The following is an 8423-nucleotide window of genomic DNA, read 5'->3' on the forward strand; positions in this document are numbered from 1 at the left end:
TGGCCCTTGAGATGTCCAACGGATAAAACACGGAGTGCTCTGGTGACTCTACTCGATGTGCACTTCTGTCCCCAAAAATATCCTCCCCAAACGGGAGATTCATGGTGCACGTTGAGACGCGGAACGAACGATCACTTGACACAGTGACGGCAATAATGAAGGAGATACTTCGTCCCTGTCTCCGTCCCGGCTCCTGAAGAAATGTAAAGGTGAAAAGCATGCGTGTGTCCTTCCCGGATGAGGAGATAGTGTGAGGCTTGGCTGAGCGAAAGGACTTGAGCAATGGGAGAGCTGATGTCCTCTTTGTCTTCTCATCCTTGATGGCTCTGAGGAAGGAATGCATTTTTGAGAGAACTTTTAGGGAGTAATATAGGCTCCCTCATAGGGTATTGTTTCCAAATTGACTAGCCTATTAGACTAGCTGTTGTATAGGCCTGTGGGCATATTGTTGTTCTGTGGAAGGCTGGTGACAGGTAGGCCTAGCACTGAAAAGTTTCACACTCTGCTCATTGAAAAGTTGGACATGTTACATTATTTTCATTCATCTGACTCGTGATTTGTATTCTTGCCCTTCTAGCTTTCCCTCCCTGTTTTCCCCTCCTTCATTTATTTATCAGTGATTTGCATAAACATTGTAACCAACACAGAATCACAGCAGTATCTCCTAGTGACCTACATGTTTTGAAGTAAATTAATTAATTACTGTAGATTACTTTTAATTAATGGCCAGGATTGACACACCCTGAGGCACACACACCTTTCTTATCACATTCAAGATAAGTGTTGTTATTGGTTTAGAGGGAGCTGTCGTTCTCTGGATAGACCAACCTTCAGTATGTTTACATAACCATTGAAATGACTATGGAGGCCATTGTCATGTTATGGTTTTTGTTGTTGTGATGAATGCTGTGAAATACATTGTTTATATGCAATACATCATTTGTGTCACACTAAAGTTGTATCAAGTTTGAGACAATCAGTGAGTCAAGTGTTCCCATTTGCAAGTCCTATAGGCCTAGCTACATCTGTTTGACTCACTCCATAAGAAAGGCATCTGTGATGAATTTGATCACTTGATTGTTTGATTTATAAGGCAGACACTTATCCTCGCTACCCGTCCCACTCCCGAATGACTTCCATCTTCTCCCTTCCCCACAGTCAGTCAATCAGATGGGTACAGACTGCGTTCCAAATGGAACCCCATGTGTTTGATGTATTTGATACCATTCCACTTGTTCTACGAGCCTGTACTCTCCAATTAAGGTGCCACAGCCCTCCTGTGCTTTCAACATGCCACTGAAAAAGTTGAAAGCTGCAATTCATTTTATGATATCTGAAAATACTGCAGAGTAATTCAAAACCATTTGCAAACATTGCAAACACCAAGTTGGATTCTTAGCAAAAACAACTTTGAATATCTTTGACCATCTGAGGGTAAGTGTTCTTGTTTCAAACACACACAATACCATCGATCAATGAGTAGTTTACTCAGAATACAAACTAACATGATTTTTCCACCGAAAGCAGGTTTGGTATATGTAGTTTCCCTTTGACACTTAACAGCCATATTTTGTTACTATTAGCATTCTCAGTAACACTTGAAATGAAATGGTTCTTGTGCCTGTGTAATCAAATTGGAATTACTTTTTGAGCAACATTTTATTTGCATGTTTCATTGCATTTTAATTGCATTGCAATGAGCTGAGAGTTAACTACTGTACACGAGGAATAGTGACTGTTCCTTATTCCACTTATGTAATAACTCCATTATTATGCTGTTATAAAGCAATTTCCAAAGTCCTATGTAACAACGTTGCTATTGTAATAATCACAAAGTTACTAGACATGTATGTGAACTTGATGTGAAGTGTTACTGTATTACCTTATGTCACTCATTATGAAAATATATTTGTTAGTCATTTTGAAGCTGCAAAAGTGTTCCAGTCTAATTTTTAGGGGCTTCCATGTCCCTCATGTATTTCATTCTAGGCTAGAGGCCCCTCAAACTCAACGCTGGACCTTGAAGCCAGTTCCACTGCATTTTTTCATTGTTCCCCTCTAATCAGGGACTGATTTAGACCTGGAACACCAAGTGTGTGAAATTAATAATCAGATAGAACAGGAAACCAGCAGGCTTTGGACCTCGTGGGGTTGACTACCCCTGGTATAGGCTATATTTTAAGATTCATACCATGTGCTTATGATAATATATTTACACTAATTCAATTAACTTTTTGGGTTCTTCGTCAGATATTTCGCCGCCATCAAATACATATTTTTATGTTTTCAAATAACATGTATATATTCAAATACCTTCAGATATTATTTGGTTTTCTGAGAGGTGTTCACAATTCTTTCAAATATTATTTGTTTTTTCTGAGACACGTTTTTGAATATCAAAGAAAATAGTTGCCTTTTAGTTGAAACTCTATATAAATTATATTCAACTACCTCGAGTATTTGAAAAGTTGTTATTTTCAAATAAACTACAACATGCAACTATTTTCTGCCCAGGTCTGCAGTACATGTTGCACTGCGGTACATGAGTGGAGGTTTGATCAGACGGCTCACAGCTCACGAAGAAAGACACATCTCATCAGTTCATATCAGTTCCCTACCCAGTGATATGAATCATCTCTGACTATACTTATTTGTGGTGACAGGAGACATTTTTTACCTTAATCCAACAAGATTTTACTACAGATAGGCAGAAATACTGTGGTTCCTCAGCTTTATAGCAGACACCCACAGCGGTAGGCTCACGCTGTGAGACTGCACATATAAAAATTCCAAGGGTAATTTTAATCAGTTCGTTTAATCAGCCTCCATCAGGCTTACTGCACAAGAAAATGAGAACAGCATCTCTAGTGCAAACAAGAGGCTAAGAGCAGGTTAACTACTACATTGGATTTAAGTTAGTGACTTCGTAAATAATAACACAGCTGTAAACAAAAACAAATAAACATGGGCTAGTGAGGGTGTGTACATACACACGCACACACACCACACATGTACAAACTATACACATTCCGCCATGTATAATTTATTTGATGTACTAACTTATTTTACTTGGACCAGCCATGTTAAGAACATCAGTTTCTCTCCTGCATAAATGTATGATTAGATCAAGGAGAATTATTTGTGAAAGATTAGAGACTTAGCAGTGCTTACAATAAACACACACACACACACACACTGTATTATCTTGGAGGTACTAATGAACCCAATTGCATTCGAAAACGAATGTAGGTGGTCCTCCTAAAATAGTAAAATATGTATGGTTAAGGAGTAGCTAACAGGATAAATATTTAGCAGAGAGAGAGAAAGAGACCGTATGAATTCATAATAACAGTATGCGAAATGAGAGTGTGAGGTTAAAGAGCATATTTATTAAATTAAGTATTTTCAGGCAGGGTAATCCCCTGAGGATGGGCGTTGAAGACTATTTAAAGCTGTTATTGTACCCACAGGCTTTCGCTGTTTCTTTGAAATGTTTAAAGTGGATAAAACATTGCTTTTGGTTATGTCTTCATAAGAGAGGTAAACAATAATGAGTTTCAGCTCAGGGCCCAGGGTTGCCATATTCTCTTATTCCTTCATTTAATTTCCCTCTGAAGTCTGTAATTTCATGAAGCTTTATTTTCTGGGTTAGATCCCGTGCTTAGGTACATAATTCTAATAAGTCCTTTCAAAATAATTAGGCCCAGATAGGAAACGGGAGAGGTTAAAGGCCCAGTGCAGTCAAAAATTAGATTTCCTGTATTTTATATATACTGTATTTCGCCACTCTGAAGTTGGAATAATATTGTGAAATTGTGAAAATTATGATAATGTCCTTTTAGTTTAAGAGCTTTGGTGGGATGGAGTTTTGGCCTGCTTGGTGACATCACCGGGTGGTAAATTAGTTAATAGACCAATAAGAGAGTTCCAAACCTCTAGGCCAATAGCAACTAGCTTTCAGTTTTACTCTCGTCACTCGGACCAATCCCAGACATTCCAAGAAAAATTCTTGCTTGAGAAATTGCTCTTTGTTAAGAAGCTATTATGTTTATTTTTGACCATTTTAAAATGAAAACAATCACAGTGAGGAACTTAATTGTTCCCCAGAAATGATTTGATATTCAGATAAAAACGGCTGCACTGGACCTTTAACTTCTCAAAATGCTGCAATCATTCAGATTCAAATTGAGACACTTGACTTTGACATGAAGCACAGTTGGCATATTTTGGAGGGTTATTTGAATGACTATTGTCATTTAAAGTATGTGCTACTAAGTATGTGTTGTTTTTTTAGACAATTTGTTTACTTTTTAAATTCATTCATTTCAAAAGCACTTCCAATTTGATTTAAGTGCTCTGCATTCATTTTGGAGCTCTCACTGACAAGGGTGAAATTCAGAAATGTTTTATGATTCCAAAGTACTGTAAGACTCTAATCACATTGACCTAAATAGGAGTTAGTATTCTCTGTGGGTTGTAGGCACCAGGTGGAGTAGCCTAAGCTAGGAATTAGTTGCTTGTTGTTGAATCGTTTAATGAATAGATATTGGTTATTCCTCTTGCAGATTTTTCAGTTGAGTGGACTGAGTAGAAATCAATTACCTCGACAACTTCCCTATTTATTGAAGGGTGAATTATCCCTCCCAGTGCAAAGCTGCCAACGTGACATTTTACTGTTCTTAAATTCAGAAGGTTCGTTCAATTAAATTCACAGAAATGTGTTTGTGTGTGTGGCTAAATCCCCTCCAAGAAAAAATCCCTGCTAAGAAATTAAGACAGAAGAAAATATTTGTGTTTTATATGCTAACCCTGCTGGTTTCACTGTCTTTTGATTAGCATTAATATTGCACTGCTGTAGTGGTAGCCTACCTACCTACAGTACGGTAGTGTTACATCATGATACTCGGCTGCCTTTCACAGCACACTGAGATGTCTCTCTCTCTTTTTCGCCCTGTTGGAATTCTAAAGGGAACACATTTTTTAAATTAAATGCATGCTGATTGTTATTGTGTCTCCCTGGGCGTACGGAATAGGCGGACGAGAGAGAAATGTCACTAACTAAGTGCTGCACTATTTCCTAGGCTGTTAGTGCTTCAGATGCAAATACAAGCTGAGAGAGGAGAGAGATTTGAATGTTTGGGACTGAATGCAGGCTTATAAAAAAAACAGCAGGGGAATCGGACATATGTCTCCTCGCTCGTTACAACACAGACAGCGATAACAGGGGATGATTACTGGGGCATTTGAAATGACATAACCACAGCTATCTGAATAGAGGAGTGTGAGAGCCTGAAGAGAAGTGGGCTTCCTTTCCTTAGCTTAGTTGGAGGCCATTGGGAACACACACACATGCTCACACTAGATTGTCATTTGGTAAATACGCAGACAAACGGTCACTAAACACCCTTTATTTAGAAGTGAAACGATCTCTTAATATACCTCTTAATATACATGTTATTTTGAGAGGAGACCTACTATTGTTCATGTTGGTTTAGGTTGAATAAAATTGTATGAGTAACACAAAATGTTTTGCATGTGGTATAAGTCCTTTTTTGTATAATAACAGCAGTAGCAGTATTATTAGTGATTGTAGTTGTAGTATTGCTGTTGCAGCAGCGCCATCTTGATAATCTCCGACAGATCAGGCAAAGGTATCTCTCCCCTCCGTCTCCTTTCTTCATCTCTCTCTCTGATTCCTGTACCTCAACATCCATCAGAAAACCAGTGTCTCTGATGTGCAATAACCGTCTGTCTGCCCAGCGATACCATACAGACGTATTCATATCTAAACACCATGCAGTCTAAATAACTTCCCATGCAGACTTTTAAATGTTAATGTGCATCAGCTCTGGACACACACACAGTCCACACGCGGAAGAAGCATTCAGAGGCAGGGGTGAAAATAAACATTATATTTGACATCTAGCATTTAGGGATAAAATGTATTTTACACAGATAAAATGCATCATTATTTCAAAATCATTACACATAAACAAAGAAAGACAGTGGGAAATATTTATGAAGTCAATTAGAATTTTGTGTGCGTAATTTTTATAATAAGTTAAGTTACACATCTTTTCTATGCTCTTTCTAGACACTGCAGGTTTAATTGCTAATTGTTAACTGGGAATGAATACATTTGCATATTAATTAGCTCCCAATTTACATTTTTAATTTGCTGCCTTCAAAGGGTGTGAGATAAAAGGTTGTGTTATTTTAAATCATTTATCATTTATTGCGGAAAAGATGCTGAAAGGAAAATGTGCGGGTGATTTTAACCATTAAGAGCTTTAACTGTAGAAAAGTGCAAAAACATTTTTTTAAATTATAATTAAATGAGTAAGGGAAAAAAACATGCAGTGAAACATTCAGAGTTAATACAAAAAAAGAAAAAGAATACCAAGCCACCCAGAGAGACAGAACAGTGGCAGAGATTGGGACTGGGAGTCCTGGATCAAGACGGAGTGAAGATTGGCAAATGCACCAGAGATAACTTCTGTAGAAGTCAAGTTTATAAACCATATCCCACACTGCCTAGAGAGGGAAAGCTTTTCTTTTTATCCCTCCATTTTGTCCCTCTCCCTCCTGACACATCAAAAGATTTGGCAGCCGGTCCCTTCGTCTTCTCCTCTACGCTACGCAGCCCATCTCAGCAGCACAGCACTGGGAAAAGGAAGGAGGCTCACAAGTTCAGAAATTCATTAAGATGAAAAACAGCAACTACTGGATTTGTGTGTGTGTGTGTGTGAGGGGGGATCGGTGTGTGTGCGCTTGTCTGCTTGTGTGTGTAATCGGTGGGGTGGGCTGGGGTTGCACTGCCTCAAATTGTTTGTACAGAGAGTTGCCACATTGCTGTACTATACTATACCCAAACAATGTTTGTACAGAGAGTTGCCACATCGCTGTACTATACTATACCCAAACAATGTTTGTACAGAGAGTTGCCNAGAGTTGCCACATCGCTGTACTATACTATACCCAAACAATGTTTGTACAGAGAGTTGCCACATCGCTGTACTATACTATACCCAAACAATGTTTGCACAGAGAGTTGCCACATCGCTGTACCATACTATACCCAAACAGAATGGATATATTAACCAACCACCACCGTAGAATAGTATTTGTCTCATACTAATTAATATAATAAAATCCTACCTTCCAGGTTACTCTGCCAAGTGCTCAGAAGAGATATTATAAAGTAGAACAATGTCATAACTCATACTGCCATAATGTTGATTATGTTAATGCCATGCACTAACCTATTAGACTACACACTGTGTGTGTGTGGGTGGGTGGGTGGGTGGGTGGGTGCGTGCGTGCGTGCGAGCGAGCGGGTGGGTGCGAGCGTGCGTACATGCGGTCTATTATCATAGCTTTCTTTAACCCAAATGTTGTCTTTGGCACAATGTTCCATGTCATTTCTTCATAGCATAAGGGAGTCAGTCACCCACGTCAGTCATGATGTGATTTGTTTTGGTGTGTCTCTGTACACAGATAATTACCAATGAAATTCAATAGTTACACGCCAGGATATTTTGTATTTACAGAATGTGTAATTTATGTTCTGACTGAAAACATTTTTGTGGGTCTATTGTCTGTTCTTCAACTCCTAGACAGGATAAGTCCTTTTGTACTCTCATGTCCTTTGAACAATGAATCATTTTTAAGGATGAAAGACAACGGGCAGTATGTAAAATAAGCCGGTGGCATCCTCCCACAGTGGGATTTGGCAAAACGAAGACGACGTGCGTTTGGTTGCTCCACTTGATGTGAGGGAGAAACAGTTGACATGATTGCATTCCTTCCTTCCCCGACACAGACAGACAGAGAGCGAGAGTCCCCAACACAGACAGAGAGAGAAAGTGTGAGAGAGAGCAAGAGATGTATGGTATTGCTTTTTTTATTTGCGCTGGAAGAAGGGATTCTCGTTCATTCATTCCTTGAATGTTCTGTTCTGGTTGTCAGGAGAAGAAAAGATCACCGTTTCGACTAACCACGCAATTTTGTCACCTTTGGAGATTGATGTATTCAAATTAGATATATGTGGAACAGTGGCTTAGCAAATGAACGCCTCAACAGATGACCAGCTGTTACTAATTAATATACACTGGTTAATTAGGACGTGGTGTTGCCATCAACAGTAAACTGTGTGAAATCCATAATTCATACTCTCATGTTGCTGTCATGTCATGGTGGTGGTGACGGAAGCTGGAGCTTATAACTTTGAATAAACAAGGCAGAGAGCCATGGAGGGATGGAGAGATGTACCCTTGTATACTTAGACAAAAAATGCATATTGTTATTTTGATCCACACCTGATGTACCATCTACGAGAATGTGGCTTTCTCAAGCTTCTGCTATTCTACCCCGAGAGAAACTTACCTTTGATTTACACCAGACATCTAATACATTTAGGTAAA

This window comes from Salvelinus sp. IW2-2015, linkage group LG4q.2, assembly GCF_002910315.2.
Source record: "Salvelinus sp. IW2-2015 linkage group LG4q.2, ASM291031v2, whole genome shotgun sequence".
Classification (NCBI taxonomy): domain Eukaryota; kingdom Metazoa; phylum Chordata; class Actinopteri; order Salmoniformes; family Salmonidae; genus Salvelinus; species Salvelinus sp. IW2-2015.